The following is a 20531-nucleotide window of genomic DNA, read 5'->3' as shown; positions in this document are numbered from 1 at the left end:
GAGTAAAAAGTGGAGAGAGGACAAAGATAGAAACAACAGAAACAATAGAACAACCAGCTGCAACACCGGTAGAGAAACAGAAAACATCCTACGGCCTCTATATGAAAACACAGCAGACAATCATCAGGAGCACCTGCAGAAAGACACACTGAAAACCATGAAAACAGCAGCAGAAAGTGTGTGTGTTCTACTATTCTTACACTTATACTTCACAGTCTGGACGGGGCTCAGCTTACATGCATGTTGTACTTGTATGATGGAGCATGTTACAAAGAAACTTCTAGAAAAAACTAAACATGTTGCTTTGCGTTGCTCGTTGCTGTTACACACTGGATGATCAGACACATGTGGAACTAACAGTTCGGGTCTTTCCTACGTTTCTCAGGCCTCCATCTATTGGTGGTTTTATTGTCATTAGTTTAATTTATTTCAGCCAGTGATGAAAATAAAGAAGCTTTGTTAGGCGTCATTCACACACAAACATGCAACAGAATGAAAGATGAAATCACAACAAACATCATCATCTGTTCTACAGTTTTTCTTCCTCTAACTTTATACCATAAAACAATAATAATAAATTCTATAAAGTCCTTTGTGCTGAATTAATTTAAGGTAGATTCTCTCCTGGAGCATTAGAAGCACTGCTAGGTATGCGGCATAATGGAGTGAATAAAGAAGATTTATGGTCCTGTTAACAGTTCTTGGCAGAGGTTGGTCACCACCATGCACCTCTGGAGGAACGTCAGTGTGTCTTCAGGTGTCTCGGGTTTGCCAGCTTGAAGACAAAGTCAGTGCAGAAGGCAGAGATGATCCCTTCCTCAACATCGTCTGCTTTCACAACGTTTGGAGCTCTTTTGGTGAAGAAGGACATTTTCCAGTCTTGACCAGTCAGGAGAATAGTTGTGTGTGGAGATGGAAGGTCACGCTACAATCACACGGAACAAACACAACGAACCACATTAGAGCTCATTTTTTAATTCTTTGTAAAGTAAATAAACTATTTAGTGTGTAATCAAATGTAATTAAATAATAAAAAGTTTATGTGTCCTTTCAACTATTTCTGTTTTAATTGCATAATTTCAGTCATACAATCAATAAGAAAAGTTAACTTGCTAACTTTGTTGTGTGTGTTTGGTTCAGTTAAACACCACATGTCTGCATCAGAGTCTCCAAGAGGGATAAAAAGGTTCATGTTCTCCTTATAGACGTATGGGAGAAATATAAAGAGTCAATACCTGCAAGAGAAACAATACATTTAACATCTAAACCAGGTTTTAATGCTGGAAATTCTTGTTTCTGTATTTCAAAGGTTTCAGAAAGCTGAAGACAGCAAGAGGGTGATGTAGAGAAAATGTTGCTTCACTGGTCTGGGCGACATGGTTTAATATGCACCTGTTAACTCCTGGTAACTCTTCAACGAGAGCCTCCTCTCTGGCCTCCAGGTACAGCTGGTATGGCAGAGATTTCTCTGGATGCAGGTGAAGCACTTTTTGCAGACGCAGTCAAATCTTTGTCACTTCTTTCCCAAAGCTGGATGTTTTCGCTCCACTTCATCACAAACCTGCAGCTGAAGAAATATCAAACTGTCTTCAGTTTTACAATAATTGTAGATTTGTCCTCAACTAATCTGTGGTTCAGTACAGCCGAAGAAGGTTTGTAGAGATGGTTTCTGTAGAAATTGGCCCAGCAGCTTACTATTTAGACTAAAATCAGTTTAGAAAATATTTTCTGTAAACCTGAAACAGCTACACGTCAAAGAAAGGCCCAGAAAAATAAATAAAAATTAAATAAATGCTAAAACACTGGCTCTGTAACTGTTGAAACTTCATTTACAACGTGAAGGACTGAAAGTGAAAAAGTTTCAGCAGGAGGAGAAAGGGAAGGAGCAGAAACAGCTGAGTTCGTGTCCACATGGGGACGAGTTTAAGTGTAGCCATAAAAAATGTCCAGTGTTTGGACATTTTGTCCTCATACAAGCAGCATTTTGGAAGCTTGTTAACACTCGTTTTTGGAAGCAGGTCCCAAAGTGAATTAATGTGAAAGATACATAGTTTTGTTTCTGCGTCTGTAGGAGCCATTTTTAAGTATCTGTATATATCTTGTTTGGCCACCAGGGGGCAGCATTGTACAGTCTTTTGTCAGCGCCTATATAAGCAGGAACCTTCCTGCAGGAGACAGCAGGGCCGGAGTGGGACTCATTTAATGCCTCAGACCGGCCGCTTCAGATCACCACCTATTATTATTAAAATCATGTCATTATAACCTTACATGTTACGTCTACAAGAGCACAATGTTCTGTAAAACCTGGTAATTCAGTATCATTTTCTACAATATTTCTAATCCAGTGTAAGAAAGGGTTGCTTCACAATGTAGATTTATTTCAACATGAGTCCTCATCTCCAACATTATTCTTTACATCCTTTCAACAACATCAGAATCTAGATTCTGTTTCAATAAGTGTTCACAGATATTCAAACCTTAAAAAGAATAAATAGAATATTAAATATGAAATAAGATAAAATAAAAAGTGTTTATGAAGTTTTATTAAACATGGTTTAGAAGCTATTAGAAAATAATTTTGGTTTTCTCAAAAGAAATGATGAAATCTCCATTAAAATATGAATCAATCTGAATTAAACTACAAAGGAAGTTTATTTGTACTAAAACACATTTCACATACGAGACAATTCAAAGTGCACATAAAACATTAAAATCATTACAAATGCTGCAAGAAAGCAGAACAGACAGAAACAAACAGCAAAAATCACAATAAAATGATAAATTAAGTTAAAATGATTAAAAGCCAGATAAGTTAAAAGTTAGCTGCAGATTTCATGCATAGGTGCAGGAGAAAAGAAAAGTTTTAACCTGATTTAAAGTGTCTACGTTTGTGTAGTGATGTGATGTATAAATTTAGTGGTGCTGTCACTGTATAACGCTGGGAGGTACAGAGAAGAAGTTCTCCAGAGAAAATGTGTGTTCTGAACAGCACGTTAGCTGTACGTTGTGGAGATTCCTGTTATGGAATAAAGTGATGTAGTACTTCAAAACGTGTCAAGTTACTACAGTTTGGTGAAAGTTTAATCTCCACTGGCAGTTTGTTCCACTTGTTTGCAGCATAACAGCTAAATGCTGCTTCTCCATGTTTAGTCTGGACTCTGGTCTGGACTAGTGGACCAGAGTCTACGGATCTCAGAGCTCCGCTAGGTTTATATTCTCTGAGTTTATCCCAGATGGATTCTGGGCCTAGACTACAGCGTTCTTTGTCTTTCCAGGACGAGCTGTTAAAGACCAGCTTCAGCCAGACTGTGTGCTATATCTCTCATCAACCAGCAAGACAAGACTGTGTTGTGTTCAAGGGACAGACTGCATGTGGGACACTCTGCACAAAACATGCAAAAACACATGAACAGGAGTTAACAGGTGCATATTAAATGATATGATCCATACCAGTGACATAACCCTGCTGCTGTTTCCAGGTGTGTGAAGCTTTGAACTCCATGTGTTACACACGGGAGAAATTCAGCCATGCTCCGCTTCATGAAAGGCTTTATTCATGCTGATCCCTGGAAGGACGAGGAACAGTACAGATCAGCGGTGGATGCTGTCAGCTGTTCTGCCTGACCGGCTACTTCCTCTAAGAAATTCCAGCTCCGGACCGGTCACCCCCATTAGTAGAGCTACTGCCACCTACTGGTGGAAAGCAGCGCAGCTATCCTCTCTAAACCAGCTACAGATTAACTGGAACATAAACATATGTAGACGTCCGAGTACGGATCTCACCTGGATCCACAAGGAACAGTATAGACCTGCGTCCCAATTCAGGCTCTGAACACGTTTTAGATTTTATAACAGAAAACATTTTACATATAAGATGCAACTTAAACAGCTTCAACTGAACAAGGCCGAAGACAACAGATACAAACGTGGAGTTTTTATTTATTTTATTTTACATAGAAAAATGAAATAATGTGCAGTTTCTTCAAAATATCAAGAGTTCTTGTTGCTTTCTGGTTCTTCACATTTTCAGCTGAGCTGGTTTAAGATTTCAGATCCACAATAAAAAGATTAAAAAGGTTTAGATCCAGAACATTTACACTTGTGGACATGAAATCTGCCAAGAATGATTAATAGCTGAATAACAGAGTTTACATCACTGACAATCCTTTCAATATAAAATATAAGATGAAAACATTAATGTGGATGTTGATGTTTAACTGAGCCCAGACGAAGCTTTCCATGTCGGACCAGAACTGTTTGGTGGGAACACGTTGGAAAATATCTGGAAAATTGTCTCTTTGTTAGCTTTGCAGAACACACAGGCATCATCAATATTTATCTGGAATCTTTGAAGTGTTTCCTGAACAGGAAAAATCTGAAGTTAAACCTTAAAAGAAACTTCTTCCAGCTTGTTGTTAATCCAGTAATTATGAAGAAGTTTAGCAGCTTTTTCCCTGTAAAGCAGCCATGGTAGAGTCCCAGAAGAACTCTGCAGCAGCTGGAAGTGAACCGGACGCTTCATTCCTGATTTTTTTGTTGCTCCAACGTTTGTCTGTGAGATCAACATCAGCCATGAAAACATTGTTAAATTTCGTGTTAATCTCTGGGAATGACGTGTTCTTCAACATGTGACGAGCCTGCAGGAGCTGCATTTAAGACAACAGCCAACTCTTCAGCTGTTCCAGGTAAATGACTTTTTTAAGGAATTCTGAATGTCAGAAGTCCCGTTTTTATCCAACAACTGACCTACAAACAGAATTCCTTTTCCACACCATGTGGGATAAAACAGATTTATTCTGGTAAAGAAGTCCTTGTTGTTCCAGATATAACATCTACGGGGCTGAAGTCATGTTTAGAAACCAATAACCAGATAAAAGAGCTTGTTTGTGGAAGTCAGCCGGATTTAAAGGAATTTTACCAACAGAAAAATGACCTTTCAACAGAAAATTAAAGCCACCACGATGATTAAACAGAGAAGCTGGAAAAGCGTTCCAGATGCTGTCGGGTTCTTCAGAAATTCCAGAATCCGTTTAATTTTAAATGTGTTGTTTAGGGAGTTAAAGTCCAGAACCTCTAGACCTCCTTGTTCCCTACAACCTCTGATGAAGTCTTTCCTGAGATAACGGGCTTTTTCCTCCACATGGCATCATATAGTATTTATCCAGTTCTTTAATGATGTTTTGGGATGTGAAGCGACGATGAGACATTTATAGATCTGGATTTACCTTCTGCTTTAGAAATGAAGACTCTGCCACATAGAGAGAGATCTCTCATTAACCAAGAACTCAGTTTAGATCCTGTTTTTTCAATAATTGGATTAAAATTTAAGTTGTAACGTTCCTGTTTATCTTTACAAATTATAATTCCAAGATGTGTCACTTCCTCATTAACTGGTATTCCAGCGTAATGGGACCAGTTCCAGTTTTCCAGAGGAAACTAAACAGATGTGTCTACATCCATTTGAACCCTGATACATCACTAAATGAATTTATACAACTCACTGCGCTTACTATCTGATGATGATCCCTTAAAAAACTGCCGTATCATCAGCGAGCTGACAGGTTTTAAACTCCTTACCTACAGCAGGAATTCCCAGAAAAGGGGACGTTTTGATATGGGTGCCATTATTTGTGCTACTACCAGAGAAAGAAAAGGAGATCCAGGGCAGCCTTGTCTACGTGGAATAATGAATCTGGTTGATGAGCCAGATTTCAGTTTAACAGAACCAGAACAAACATTATATAAAGTCCCAACTGCATTATGAAAATAATTCCCACATCCAGAGAAGGAAAAGATTTTACAATAAAGTTCTGCTCCGTGGTGTGAAAGGCTTTGTAAGAAGCGATGAGCAGAATGAAGCTTCCATCAGGTAACAGGTGGTTGTAATCTATCATGTCTGATATTAAACGGATGTTGTTGCTAATGAGCCTTTTCTCCATAAAACCAGATGCTCTTCGTCTGTTTTCTGACTCCAGCCGTGTTTAAGTCTTCCAGCAACAATCAGAGCAAATAACTTTCATCATTGTTCAGTAAACTGACGGCTCTCCAGGTTTCACTCTGGAATTTATCCTTGTTTGGTTTGGGAATTAGTGGGATTATCCCTGTTTTAAGGTGGGGGGGGTCACCTTTTCCAGTGGCTTCTTGGAATCCAGCTAGTAAGAAGGAGGAAGTTTATCAGTGAATCTTTATAAAACTCCCAGTCAGGCCGTCATTCCCGGGAGCTTCATTTTCTTCCAGATGTTCCACACATTCCACACGTTCTGGTAAGGAAATCTGTCCATCACAAATATCTCTAAATTCCTCGTTTAGGTTTTAACATGAGTAGAAATGTTGTTTAAAAGTTTCTGAGTCAGAAGTTGTGGGGCTGAAGAGCAGAACTTCTGATAACAGCTGGCCACATGTTTGGAGATTACATCCTGATCACTGGGAACGTTCCCGTTTACCATCACGTTACTTACTGGAGCATATTCAGCATTCCACTTTTCTAATCCAAGAAAATATTTAGTATTTTCTCTCCCTGCTCCATCCGTCTGCGTCTGGTTGTGATGAAGGCGGCTTTGGTTTTGTCCACATACATGTTGTCTAACTGGCTTTTAATAAACTCAGATGTTCTGTCTCCTGCTCATTAAGCTTCCATTAGTTTTCTTTTCATAATTTACTTTTGCTTCAATAATGTTTGATTCATTTTCTCTTTTGTTGCCAATAATTTACCTTTTTTAATAGCCGTCATGTGAATTTCATATTTCATTCATTCCCAATAACAACCATGTTTACCAGAGTCACATGTTTGTTTCCAGAATCTACCAATGATGGCGTCAACGTCCCTTTTTACATCCAAATTATTAAGTATTGATCAATTTCCAACATCCTGAAACAATGTTCTGAGTACAACAATCATGAAGAGCAGTTCTACTGAATATTCCCTGATGAGCTGTTAAGATGGAGGCTTCTATCATCACGTCTTTGACCACATCCACAAGATGGTTGGAGATGAGCCAGAAATCTGTTGGTGATTGAAAGGAAAGGCTCCTGTTGCACCAAGTACACCTCCTCTGTTCTTCCTTCCTGTCTCACCGCAGACCCACAAGTCCCAGTCACACACATTTATTTTAAGCTTGTAGTCTGTATTTGTGGTTTTTAGAGGCCATCATCATCATCATCATCATCAGTATTGAAGTCGCCTCCACACAGAATTTTATCTTGAGAGGATTTTAAATGAAGCTGCTTCGTCTCATCTCAGCAGTTTGGAACAGAGTCTGATTTCTAACTTTATCATTGGAGCATAAATATGAAGCATTAGAAATAGTTTCTGATCTATTTCACACACTAAAATAATGATTCTTCCTGAAGCTTCTTCCTCACTCTGTAGTGTCTGACCTTTAAATGGAGCTTTTAAGATGGCTGCTCCTGCTGATCCATGACTTCCACTGGAGAACCACGTCTCACTGCTCCACTCATTTTTCCACAAAGTCTCATCTGCTGCACGTGCACGGCTTTCTGGAAGAAAATAAAAACCTGCATTTTTACTTCTGCAGAACAAAAATCCAGCTTTCCTCCGTAATAAATCTCTTCAGCCTCTGACATTAACAGAACAAGCAGAAAAAGACAGAAAGAAAACGATCTTACAATTAACTGTAAAAGCTGAAATAAAACCTTTTCTAAAGGCATCAGGAATCTGCCATAATTACACTGAATTTCTGCTATAAAACATTTATTCTCATTTTAAAATGAGGTATGAAGCGTCCCAGTGGAATAAACACTCTTAACTGATGGTCTGTGGAGGTTTTTATTCCATGTAAACATTCTTGAACCAAACCTAAACCAACGTATGAGCCAAACAAGAAATAAACACAAAAATGTGTGTTACATTTCTGCATGGCGTTACTTCTGATACCTCAGTTAGCTTACAGCATCACAATTTAGCCATGTTTACATCCATAAAAATTCAGATTTTTTTACATGACTTAATGTAGTCATCGCATTTACCTTGATGCCTGTTTCGACTGGTGCTAAGGCTGGTTCTGTGCTTTTTATTGTGTCTTATGACGCATTTTAGCTCCGTGAAATACACTTTAAACCGTTTGAGCTACAACCCTTTCAAAACAAGACATTTCCGCGTTTACAGGAAGTTCCAGAATAAAATCCATGAACGATACAACCCTCTGTGTCAGCTGACGTCACACTCGGGATAGCCGCAGTCCAGCGCCATGTTGGTTGTAGAGATGGGATTTATGGCTCTTTGAAGGGAGCCGGATCTTGAGGAGCCGTTCCTTTCAAAGAGCCATTCAAAAGACTGGCTCGTTCTCACAATATCTTACAAAATTTCACAATATATAAGAATGACAAACAATCAAAATATGTACCTATATAAAATCTACTATACAGGATTTAATAATTATAGGAAAAATATAGATAAAAAAGGATAAACCTGAGCAGTCAGTGCAAATTCTAGTAAATGTTTTTGATAGAACTCACAGTATTTGTTTCCAAACAAAACTCTCTGTCCATAGATTCTTCACATGAATGGAGCGTGTTGGACATCAGACTTCTATGTCACACATGTTATTTATTTTATTTTATTTTACTCAAACTACTACTTATTTACTCATTTATTCATTCATTCAGTCATTTTCAGCTGGGGGTTGGGGGGGATTGGGCTTGGCGTGTGTGTGTGTATGTGTGTGTGTGAATGTGTGAAAGATTTCATTGAGTGTTTTTATTCTTATGTTTATAATCATGTAAAAAACTTTGTGTTGCCTATGGCATGAAAAGCGCTTTATAAATAAAGTTTGATTTGATTTGATGAAGGCAGTGTCAAAATTTTGTATATAAAAAGAATGGCTCACAAATGAACGGCTCACAGCTGTGAATCGGTTCCCATCATTCATTTAAAAGAGTTCAAAAGAATCGATTCGTTCATGAACGTCACATCTCTAGTTGGTTGCAGCCTCCTTGTAAATGACTGTTCGTGTCTTTGCTGCGTTATAATCTTTGATAAAATGGGAGTCTCGTGTTGTGTGAAAGAATGCCAAACTAAGTCACACTACATAAAAGGTAGAAAAGTAGCCACAACGTTAGATTTGTTCGGTTTCCCACTTTTAAAGAGGCTTTGGACAGCAGGTTGAGGATGTACCTGAGGCGTTGGATGGCCCCTGTCACAGCGGTGAGGGAAGGACATCACTTTCACCACCATCTCCCTTCATGTGTGTTTGCTCTCTGCATTTTCATAAAGGAAGAAGGAGAGTTTTTGTTGTTGCTGTTGTTTTTATTGTGTAAGTAATGTTAATGAATATACTTTATTTGGCTTTTTAAACTCACTATATTCACATTGGCTTCACTTGTAAACTAGAGGCAAAGAGGGAGGAAAATAGAAATGAGTTCATCTGTTTGTGTTTGATCAGTGTTTATTTTATTTAATCATCTTATATCAAAACATCACAGAGTGAATGATTTTAGAGATGCAGGTAAATACCAAGAGTGCTCTGTGAGATCTGATGGGATGTTAACTGGTTGGATTAAGTGGTTAAAATTGTGAAATGTAATGAAGCATCCAATGTTAACTAGTTTTTAATAACACCAAACATGTGGTTGCAGGTCACCCAGCTTAAGAAATGATGGAGGTTCAGATTGTTCACCATTCCTGCTTCTAGGACACACATCAGTTACACCCACAAACGCTGCACGTCTGCAAGACGAAGAAGACGGATCAGCTGAGGAAAGAGACGCTGCAAGCAGCAGAGATGGAGTCCACCAGGATGCAGACCCTGGAGAGCTACAGACCATGAAGAGGACACCTGATGCTGGAGAGGAAAGCTTCAGCTACAGACCAGAGGACACATAAGGCTGGAGAAGATGGTGATCAGCTGATCAGAGGATGAGACACATGATGAAGATGATGTGTGTGTACAGTCAGACAGTTAGAAGTTTTTTTTATATTATTTGTGCAACAAAAATATGCAGTTTTGTTTTGTTTTACATGATTTAAACATGAATAATAAAGTGTGTCAAAGGCATTTTTGAAGTATTTTGACTTTTCGTTGCCTCTTGAACACATAAATAACACAGTAGAATAAAGAAAAGCAGAAGAAGAGGCAGCAGTGCTTTTTTTTTGTTTTTATATGTAAAAAGTATATAAACTAGATATCACAAACGTATCTTTTTTATACAAGTGCAGATTGTTCATTAAGCAGCCACACTGTTATTAAAGTTTGTTCAAGTAGGCTTATTTACACACACATTCACACACTCCTGAGTTAAACATTGAATGTTTGAGCTGTAGTCAGTAAAAGAGAAAGATTTTGTTTGGATTTTCCTTTTCAATAAATCCATTTTTGAAGCATATTATATGTTGTGGCATCTGTTTACGCTTCTTTTGTGTAATTGTTACGACTCTCCCCAGTATGTGTTACAACCACACCCGGTAGTGGGGTAGGTTGTAACAAAGGACGACCGTGTGTTTGACATTAACATGCCACGTCTGTCATATTCTAGCAGAGTTTTGAACTGGTACCTTTTTTAGTGAACAAATGTGGGTTTTTCATATAAAAGTTTGAGAACTATATTTAAAAAATTCAATGAGTTACAGGTGTTGTAACAAAAAGTGTTACAACCATCCCTGGTCTCCCCTATTTTAAACATGGAAGTTTTGTTTCACCATGAATGAACATGTTTTAGTGGTTGAGGTTCTTATTTATATCATCTCCCTTTTTCCTGAACAGTTGAGTTATTAAATCACTGCAGATCAGATCAGCCTGTCAACAGGCAGCAAACCCTGATGATGTGATTAGAAATATCGTCGCCCTGACTGGAGCCACTTTCATTCATCTCCTGTTCATTGGAAATTAGCCGCTGATGTAACTCACACAATAACATTCATCCTGAAATTATGCTGCTGGTAGTTTTATTTTCTTCTTCATGTCTCGGGGGGAAAAGTACAGAATCTCTCTCATCTACTGGTTCACTGGAGCATCATCATCATCATCATCATCATCATCATCATCATGAAGAAATAGATTCAAGAAGAGTCACAACAGAAAGAAAATTTTATTTAAGATCAACTTTTTAAAGGAAATTTATTTATTTGCCACTAAACATCTCAAACATTTACAAAGAGGAAAAACATGATAAAAACCTTAAATATGTAAATATACTAAAAACATGGTTCAACACAAACAACAAAACAAACAAAAAGCTGCAGGTTCATTAAAAAATCTGACAGCTGCAGGAACCAAAGACCTTCTGAAGCGTTCGGTAGAACATCGAGGTACAACAAGACGTTTCTTCTCATGAAAACAACCTCAGAATAAAAGTTAAATGTTTATTAAACAAAACAAAGAATTAAACATGATGGAAAACAATAAAACTTCTTTTTTTTTTTTTTTTTTTTTTTTTTTTTAACCTGTCTTGTCCAGCATTGTTGCAAACAGAATGATTGTCTGGCTGCTGTCTGGTGCTGGGCAATTTTACTCTATCAAGCAGGGATTTATACTACATGTATAAAGTCCCTCTTGATGAAAAACTTTATTAAATCAGACTCTTAATGCTGGACTCGACCGGAGGGGACAGAGAGAGAGAGAGAGAAAAGAAAGTAGAGAGAAGAGGGAGGGGAGAGAGAGGGACAGAAAGGGTGTGGGGAGTGCGGGTGGGGACTTGAAACATCAAACAGAAGACCATGTAATCCATACTACTTACAACATATATAGCTAAGATCATCCTAGCCAGTAGGTCATTACACAACTAGTTGATAATAGTAACAATAATAATAGTAAGAGTAATAATAATAATAAGAACAGAAATAATTAAAAAAAGAAACAAAATATGATAATAGATATAAGTGAAACTGCTGTATTCAAGAACACGCGCAGAGAAACCTGTGTGGATGTGTTGGAGAACTCGGCCACACGGCGACGCAAAGACTGTGTGGAGACGTTCAGGAAGGAGTGACCATGCAGAGTGATCATGCAGATGCCACCTCACTTAAACAGAGGCCAGAGTCAGGCCAGCGGTCCCGAGACCCAGGCCACCAGCCCCCCCGCAGGCAACAGATCCCGACCGGTCCACAGAGACGACCACTCGCCCGCCCAGGAAGGCAGCAGCAGGAGACCCCAGCAGGAGCCTCCCCGCGGACACAGGGCACCGGCCCCGGCAGGCCGAGGCCAGCAGTCCCCGACCCCCCCGGGCACCGGCCGCCCGGGACAGACGGGGCAGAGGGCCCGGGCCCAGGAGCGCAGGGACACCCCCCTCCCCCACAGGCCGAGGGCCAGCACGCCACCCAGGGGGGACCCGGCCCGCCCAGACGGCCACCACCAGAGGCCAGCCCCACACCCCAGCGCCCAGCCGCACACCCCGAGAACCAGTCCTGCCCCCCCCCAGACCAACACACACACACACAAACACACACACTCTCCTTCCACTCCTCCATTTATCCTCCCACGCATACACCATTCAACCCTCACATACTCTGTCCTCCCACACACACACACCATCCTTCCACCATCCATCCTTCCACACACACACCATCCTTCCTCCCACACACTCACCATCCTTCCACCATACACTCTCCCACACCTATCCCATCCTCCCACACACACATCATCCCTCCACCACTCATCCTCCCACACATACACCATCCTCCCTCTCACACACCATTCATCCACCTTCACACCTCCCATACACACACACACACCTTCCTTCCACTACCCATCCTCCCACACATACATCATTCTCCTACACCAAACATCCACCTTCACGTACCCCATCCTCCCACACACACACACCACCCCTCCATCACCCACTCTCCCAAACATACACCACTCCCCCACACACACACCATCCTCCCTCCCATACACCATCCATCCTCCCGCACACACACCATCCTTCCACCATCCATCCTCCCACACACTCCCCCATCCCTGCACCATACATTCTCCCACACATACCCCATCCTCCCACACATACATCATCCCTCCACCATTCATCCTCCCACACCCACACCACCCCCCCTCCCACACACCACGCATCCACCTCCACACACCCCACCCTCCCACACACCATCCCTCCACCACCCATCCCCCCACACCCACACCACTCTCCCACCCACACACCACCACCCCCCCCCAACACACACACACACAAACACCATCCCCCCACCACCATCCTCCCGCCACCCCACGCCACGGGGGGACAGCCCCAGCCAGGAGGCGAGGAGACACGAGCCAGGCCCCCAACCCCCCACCCCGCCCCCGCCCCCCACTCCCCACCCCCAAAACAGCACCTTCCCCCCAGGGCCAGCAGCCAAAACCCCCCGGGACAGCCCGCCTACGCCCCGGGCCAACGCGACAGGCCACCCGGCCCGCCCCGCCCCCGGGCCATCCATGGAGACAGGGGCGCTTGAAGACCCCATCCCCCCTCCCTCCCCCACTAGTGATGGAATATATTATGTGCTGTTTGCAATTAAAAAAAGAGGGTTAAAATTGGGGGGCAGTAACTGCATTGAGGAGGGGGTGGGGCCACCTGAGCAGTCCCACCCACCTGACCTCGCATGTTCCACCCCCCAAAACGTGTTTGTATGTTGCAAATGTTATTTGTGCTCAGTGACTAAGTGGAATTAAAAGCTGAGAGGCATGCTGCCGCTCGGCGAAGCAACAGGGCCACTATGATGACCCCCCTGCCCCGCCCAGCGCAACAAGCACACCTCCCACAGCCCTACCTGTGTATGTAGTGAAGAGTGGGGGAGGGGAGGGGTCAGGAGATGTAGGTCCAGAGGGGAGTAAGCCTCCCCCCTGGAAGACGACCCGCCAGTGGCTTAGGGCGCCCCCGTCCCCCGCCGGCCCCGAAGGGCGTCACAGTCCCGGAGCAGGCACCCCAACCCAGGCACGCCACGAACCCCCCCAGGGGCCAGCCACCAGCCCAAGGGGCCACTTTCCTCTTTCTGAGTGGGAGGGGGGCGAGGCAAAGGAAGGGAACCCCAGGCCCACGCCCCCAACACCCGGCCAGGGCGCCCCCCAGAGGACACGTCCTAACTCCTGCAAACGCACACACTTTTTTTTTTTTTTTTTTTTTTTTTTCCTCCCCCAGCCACTCACACACCCTCTCACACACCTCTATACACCAACACCTCAATACGTGCACATACCTCCACACACACACTTCACGCACATACCTATAAACACACACACCGGTGCCCACATACACACACACTCTCATACCCCTCCATACACATACACCACTACACACGCACTCACATACATACCTGCATATACACACAAGCACCTCCATACATACTCACGCCTCCACCCACTCCTTCACTCCTCCACACACACCTCGACCTCCACGTGCACACACTCATATATACACACCTTCACACCCACCCACACACACATCCCACATAGACCTCCACACACACACCCGCACACCACTCACACACACATACACGCACACACCTAGACCTTCATACACACCCACACACACATACAGCACACACATCCCTCTACACCCACCCACACACCCGCATACCTACAGACACACACACACACACACACACCCACCTATATACAAACACCCCCCCACCCAGGTTCCGGGGCTGCGACCAAGCACCAGGGCACGGACCAACCCCCGGCACGGCACATCCGGACGGGCCCAGCCCCCCCCAGCAGCGGCAGACCCCCCACCCCCAGGAGAGGGGGGAGACCCGACACCCCAGAGCCCGGGGCCCCCACCCGGCCCACCCTGGGCCCGACCGGCCACCCGGCCAGGGGCCGACGGACACCGACCCAGGCACCCCGGCAGCCACCCCCCACCGCCACGAGGCAGTCCCACCCCGGGGCCCACCCAATGCCGCCCGCCCAGACCGGAACCCCCAGCCGACCCAGCAGCGGAGCAGCCGAGATCCCCACCCAGGAGACAACCGGAGACCCGAAGCCACCAGGGACCCCCCACCCATATCCACCCCCATCCCAGCGAAGCCGCAATCCTCCACCTACATTAGGTGATGTAGTCAGTCACAGGGGACCAGAGGGAATGAAAGTCATCTGATTGGTTCCTGGAGGAGGCAGACATTGTCTCAATGCTGATGTGATCTAACAGGAGATTTCTAAACTGCTGGATAGACAAATTATTCTTATCTTTCCAGTTCACAAGGATAGTTTTCTTTGCGATGCATAAGACTGCGAGGACCAAGTTTATGGAGTGTATTCCTATGTTAGTGTCCCCCAGGTCGCCCAGTAGGCAAAGTGTGGGGTTTGCAGAAAAACTGGTTTTAAACCATTTTGAGAGATCTTCACACACCTTAATCCAGAACCTTTGGACAGGTGTGCAGGACCACAGCGCATGGATGTAGCTATCAGAAGTGTTCTCAGAGCAGTGTGGGCAGATATCTGATGGTGAAAGGCCCATCCTGAACATCCTGTGTCCTGTATAATGAGTTCTATGGAGAATTTTGAATTGTATTAGTTGTATATTTGAATTCTGAGTCATTTTAAACGTGTTTAAACATATTTGTGACCATCTTTTCTGATCAAAGTTATTAGATAAATCATCTTCCCATTTTGAAGTTGGGAGAGATATCCTGTCTTCTAGCTTTGCAAGTAATCTATATATTTTTGATAATAATTTTGGAGTATTAAGATTCAAGAATTCTGCTATTCTGACAGGAAGCTGCAAGTCTAACTGTACAGGGGTATACTTCTTACATATAATTGATTTTAGTTGGTGGTACTCTAAGAATTTATTGCTGTTGATTCCATACTGTGAGACAATTGTGTTGAAAGATACAAAGTTTCCATTTTCTATTATCTGTCCTAACTGTTGTATTCCTTTAGTCTTCCATTGAGTGAAGTTTATCATCTTTTTGTTCTGCAGGATGTCAGGGTTGTTCCAGATGGGTGTAAGTCTACATGGAAAGAGGGAAGATCTGGTTATCTTACAGAATTCCCACCAAGCCATTAAGGAAAAACGGATGTTAAGGCTTTTAAAGCACTTATATGGTTTAATGGTTGAGCTGATGAACGGCAGGTCAGAGATGACTAAGTCCTCACACAAAGCCTGCTCCCCATCTAGCCACGGCTCATCCAGATAACTGGGTTTGAGCCACATTGAGATGTACTGCAGCCTGTTAGCTATAAAGTAGTGATTAAAGTTTGGTAGATCCAGTCCTCCTCTATCTTTAGTCTGCTGTAAGGTTTTAAGACTGATACGTGACGGCTTGTTTTTCCAAAGAAACTTGGATATGAAAGAGTCCAGAGATTTAAACCAACTGGTGGAGGGTTTAGTGGGTATCATTGAGAATAAATAATTAACTTTAGGTAGAATCATCATCTTAATGGTGGCAACTCTCCCCATTAGTGAGATGGGTAAGCGCCTCCACCGTAAGAGATCATCTTCTATTGTTTTTAGTAGCTGAACATAGTTTAATTTTGTTAAATCTGATAATCTGGGGGAAATATTTATACCTAAATATCTAATGTTTCCTGTCTGTATTTTGATATTAGGGATGTTTTGTAGGTCACAGTTGATGGACATGGCTGTAGTCTTAGACCAGTTAATAGAATAATCAGATATTGATGAGAACTTATTAATAACTGTGATTGTCTCAGAGAGTGATGTTTGTGAGTTCTGAAGGAAAAGTAATACATCATCTGCATAAAGACTTATTTTATGTTCTATGTTTTTGCCCTGGATTCCTTTAATTTCTATATTTTGTCTAATAGCAGCTGCTAACGGCTCTATAAAAATGGCAAAAAGTGAGGGGGAGAGTGGACAGCCCTGTCTGGTGCCTCTCTGTAAGCGGAAGCTTGGAGAAGTTTGATCATTGGTTTTCACACATGCATTTGGGTTATTATATAATATTTTAATCCACTCTATGAAAGCAGGTCCAAACCCAAATTTGTCTAGTGTTGCAAATAGAAACTTCCAGTTTACCCTGTCGAAGGCTTTTTCTGCATCTAGAGAAATGATTGTGGATTCTAGATTATGTAAAGTAGAGTAATCTATGAGGTTAATTAGTCTACGCGTGTTAGTAGATGAATGTCGACCTTTTATAAAACCTGTCTGGTCCGGATGTATTATAAGAGGGGTTATTTTTTCTATCCTTCTGGCAAGAGCTTTACTAATTATTTTCAGGTCTACATTTATTAAAGATATGGGACGGTAACTGGATGGAAGTGTGGGGTCTTTGCCTGGTTTTAGCAATAGTGTTATATTAGCTAAGTTCATATTTTGCGGTGTTTTTTGTTTTTCCTGTATTTCTAACAACATATTATAAAATGTAGGAGCTAGCGTTGTCCAGAATTCCTTGTAAAATTCTGCTGAGTAACCATCTGGACCCGGGGCTTTATTGTTGGGCATATGTTGGAGAGCTTCGTGGAGTTCATCTACAGTAATAGGTGCATCTAAAGTTATTTTATTTTCATTTTTTAGTTTTGGTAGATTAATGTTGTTTAAAAATTGTTCAATATGTTCATCTGTTGGATTAATCTGTGATTCATATAATGTTTTATAGAAGCTTCTAAACGTGTCATTTATCTTGTCTGGGTCATGGCTGATGTTTCCGTCTTGATCTTTAACAGAGGAGATTGTTGTTTTCTCCTTGTTTGTTTTTAGTTGATTTGCTAAAAACTTTCCAGATTTGTTACTATGTTCAAAGTTCTCCAAGCGAAGTCTTTGCACTAAAAACTGTGTTTTTTTATCTATAATTTCTTTAAGCTGCAATTTAGTTTTCCTTATATTATTCATTGTGTGCTCTTCGGGGGAAATGCGGTAAGCCTCCTCCAATGATTTAATCCTGAGCTCTAATTCTAAAACTCTTGCTGTTTCCTTCTTCTTCTTATGTGAGGAGAAGGAAATTATTTTCCCTCGCATTACTGCTTTTCCTGCTTCCCAAAGAAGACACGCTGAAGTTTCAGGCATGTCATTTTTTTCTATATAAATTGACCATTCTTTTTTAAAATAATCAATAAACTCAGGATCTTTCAATAAAGAGGTGTTAAATCTCCAGCTTTTACCAATCGGTTTATTATTTTTGATTCTCAGACTGAATGAAACTGGTGCGTGATCGCTGATGCTGATTGGATGTATCTGAGTCTCTGAAATGTCGCCCATTAGTGAATTACTATTTAAAATATAATCTATTCTAGAGAAGGAGTGGTGAACTGAAGAGAAGGTGGTGTATTCTCTTAGTTTAGGATGGTGAGAGCGCCAAGCATCGCAAAGACCAAAATCCTTCATGTACTGTTTGATAGTTTCTGACGACTGCCAGACTCGATGACTACCTGATGTGCTGCAGCGATCTTGTTCAGTCAAGACTACATTAAAATCACCAGCTAGCACTATTCTGTTATCTGAATAATTCTGGAGTGTAGCAAACAGGGAGTGGAAAAAGGAGGGATCATCTGCATTGGGGCCGTACACATTGGTAATACATAATTTGATATTACAAATAGATAATAAAGTTATCAGAAATCTGCCTTCCGGATCCACTACTGTGCTATCTATGTCAAAATTTAGTCTCTTATTAATAAGAGTAGCTACTCCTCTCTGCCTAGAATTATAACAGGCTGAGTAAACATGAGGAAACTGAGCTATTTTAAGAAGATCTATGGTTGAGTTTGTTAAATGAGTCTCTTGTAGTAAGACAATGTCAGCCTGCAGCTCCTGTAATTTATTAAAGATCTTCAACCTCTTCTCCCTGGAACCGGCTCCATGTACATTCCAACAGACGATTTTTAACATGGTTATTGTGAACGGTTTAATGCTTCATGCGTGTTACTGACGCGTGTGTCTTTGTGCGCCCCTCTTGCGTGTTCGCGCGTGTTTGCGTGCAGCCTGACTGCGCGTGTTTATCCGTGTGTTAAATATCCGTATATGTACCTTAATGCGTGTTCTCTCATACATAAAACGCGAGTGTTTATATGTATCATGTATGGTGCGGCTGTGCGTCCTGACGGTGTTCGACCGGCTGCGTGCGCTACTGATATTACGAGCTGGATTACAATTAACAGTGAAGACGTGAAATAGAAAGATAGTGAAAAGTGAAAAGTGAGAAGAGTGGTGAAACAGAAAAAAATACATCGATCTAGGTGTAGAGGCTGTGGTGAGACGAGCAGTGTGGTCTACTGTCAGTGATCTATAATGGCGAGTTAAGAGTGATCATTTGAAGAGATTGACTTACAGCACCTGGGATCAGAAGAGCCACGGAGTGATGTCCGGGTCGCGGTACAGTTGTCCATTAATAAACAGTTTATCCACCGCGATGACAGCGCGAGCGCCATTAGCCATAGATTTCCTTCTGATGGGAAACAGGACTCTCCGTCGGTCCAGAATCTCTCTCGGATATTGGTCGTTTACTCCGAAGTTGGTCCCCTTCAGTTCGCGGCCCTGGTTCTTCACCTGCTCCTTCTGTTTGAAGCTGACGAACTTCGCTACTATGGGTCTTGGTCTGCTGGACCCGGGTTTCCTCCCGCCGAGCCGATGGACTCTGTGAAAGGAGATGTTTTTCACCGTTTCCTCCGGGAGCTTCAGGTGGGTTTTGATGAAGTTTTTCACCGTGGTCTCGGGGTCCTCCTCCGTCTGCTCTGGAATCCCTGCAAATACCAGGTTCTCTCTCATGCTCCGCGCCTGCAGATCGATCACCGTTTCCTTAATCTTCTTATTTTCATCTGAGAGACGGGTCAAGCCCTCGGTGAGGGATTTTACCGTCTCTCTGAGACCGGCATTTTCTGCAGCCAGACTTTCCACCTGCTTCTGGCTGAATTCTAATGATTCACGTAGCGCCTGGAACTCCTTGTGGAGAATTTCTACCAGACTCAAACGCGCATCAAAACTGCTGAGTTTCTTATCTATAGAGATCAGAACATCTGTTGAGTCGTTCCCCGGTGGTGAAATAGCTCCAGGTGAATCCTCATTTCGCTGTCTCTTGGACTTAGATGAGGTGGAGGGGGTTGACATGTTGTTTGGTTTCCCCATGACGATTCTGTCGTAACAACGATCTATAAAATCTGTCAGGCTGGCCAAATCCTCCCCACTGTGCTCCAGAGTGTACCTTTTAAAGACACTATAGTCCTACTTTAAAGAATATTTTGATTAAGTTGGCACAAAATACAATCGAATGAAAGTAGAAATGTTTGGGCGCGCCTAGTTTGAATCTGCCGTCTCCCCCGGAACTACGTCACCTACAGCATTAGCGTCACTTACCTGCCACCAGCGACACCTACCTGCTCTCCTCGACACCTACCTGACACCTAACAATAAAACTTCTAAAATAAAATTCCAATGAGTTACTAGAATAAAATAAAATGAAAACAAAATAAAAAAAATAAAATGAAGTTTCAGATAAAATATCAAAACCACATTAATTGAAATAAGAGAAATTACATTATATTTATTTTTCATTAAACATCAAATATTTTCACAAAAAGTCTAAAATAATCTGAATGAAAATAAACATAAAATTTATATGTGAAAGTTTGAATGAAAATTCTTTAAATTCTACATTTCAAGTAGAAAGTCAAACATTTGTGGTGAAAAATGAAGCAAAA

General features: G+C 42.1%; 2 long non-coding RNA genes across 3 annotated transcripts; both read right to left on the bottom strand.

Moving 5' to 3' along the window:
- Positions 1-371: 371 nt before the first annotated feature.
- Positions 372-8103, bottom strand: LOC121650334. Of its 2 annotated transcripts, XR_006012243.1 has the most exons (6): positions 7987-8103; positions 7378-7497; positions 3451-3566; positions 1393-1567; positions 1118-1235; positions 372-925 (listed from the first exon to the last, which is right to left on the bottom strand). It is a non-coding gene; the product is annotated as an uncharacterized LOC121650334 (long non-coding RNA). The 2 variants fall into 2 exon arrangements; XR_006012244.1 differs by lacking the exon at positions 1118-1235.
- Positions 8104-11245: 3142 nt separating this feature from the next.
- On the bottom strand, positions 11246-20289 carry LOC121650415. Its single transcript, XR_006012269.1, has 2 exons — positions 20248-20289; positions 11246-11362 (listed from the first exon to the last, which is right to left on the bottom strand). It is a non-coding gene; the product is annotated as an uncharacterized LOC121650415 (long non-coding RNA).
- Between the last annotated feature and the right edge of the window lie 242 nt (positions 20290-20531).

Source organism: Melanotaenia boesemani, chromosome 2 (genome assembly GCF_017639745.1).
Source record: "Melanotaenia boesemani isolate fMelBoe1 chromosome 2, fMelBoe1.pri, whole genome shotgun sequence".
NCBI classification, from domain to species: Eukaryota; Metazoa; Chordata; class Actinopteri; order Atheriniformes; family Melanotaeniidae; genus Melanotaenia; species Melanotaenia boesemani.
The sequence above is the reverse complement of the archived record's forward strand: the minus strand, read 5'-3'. Positions and strand labels throughout refer to the sequence as shown.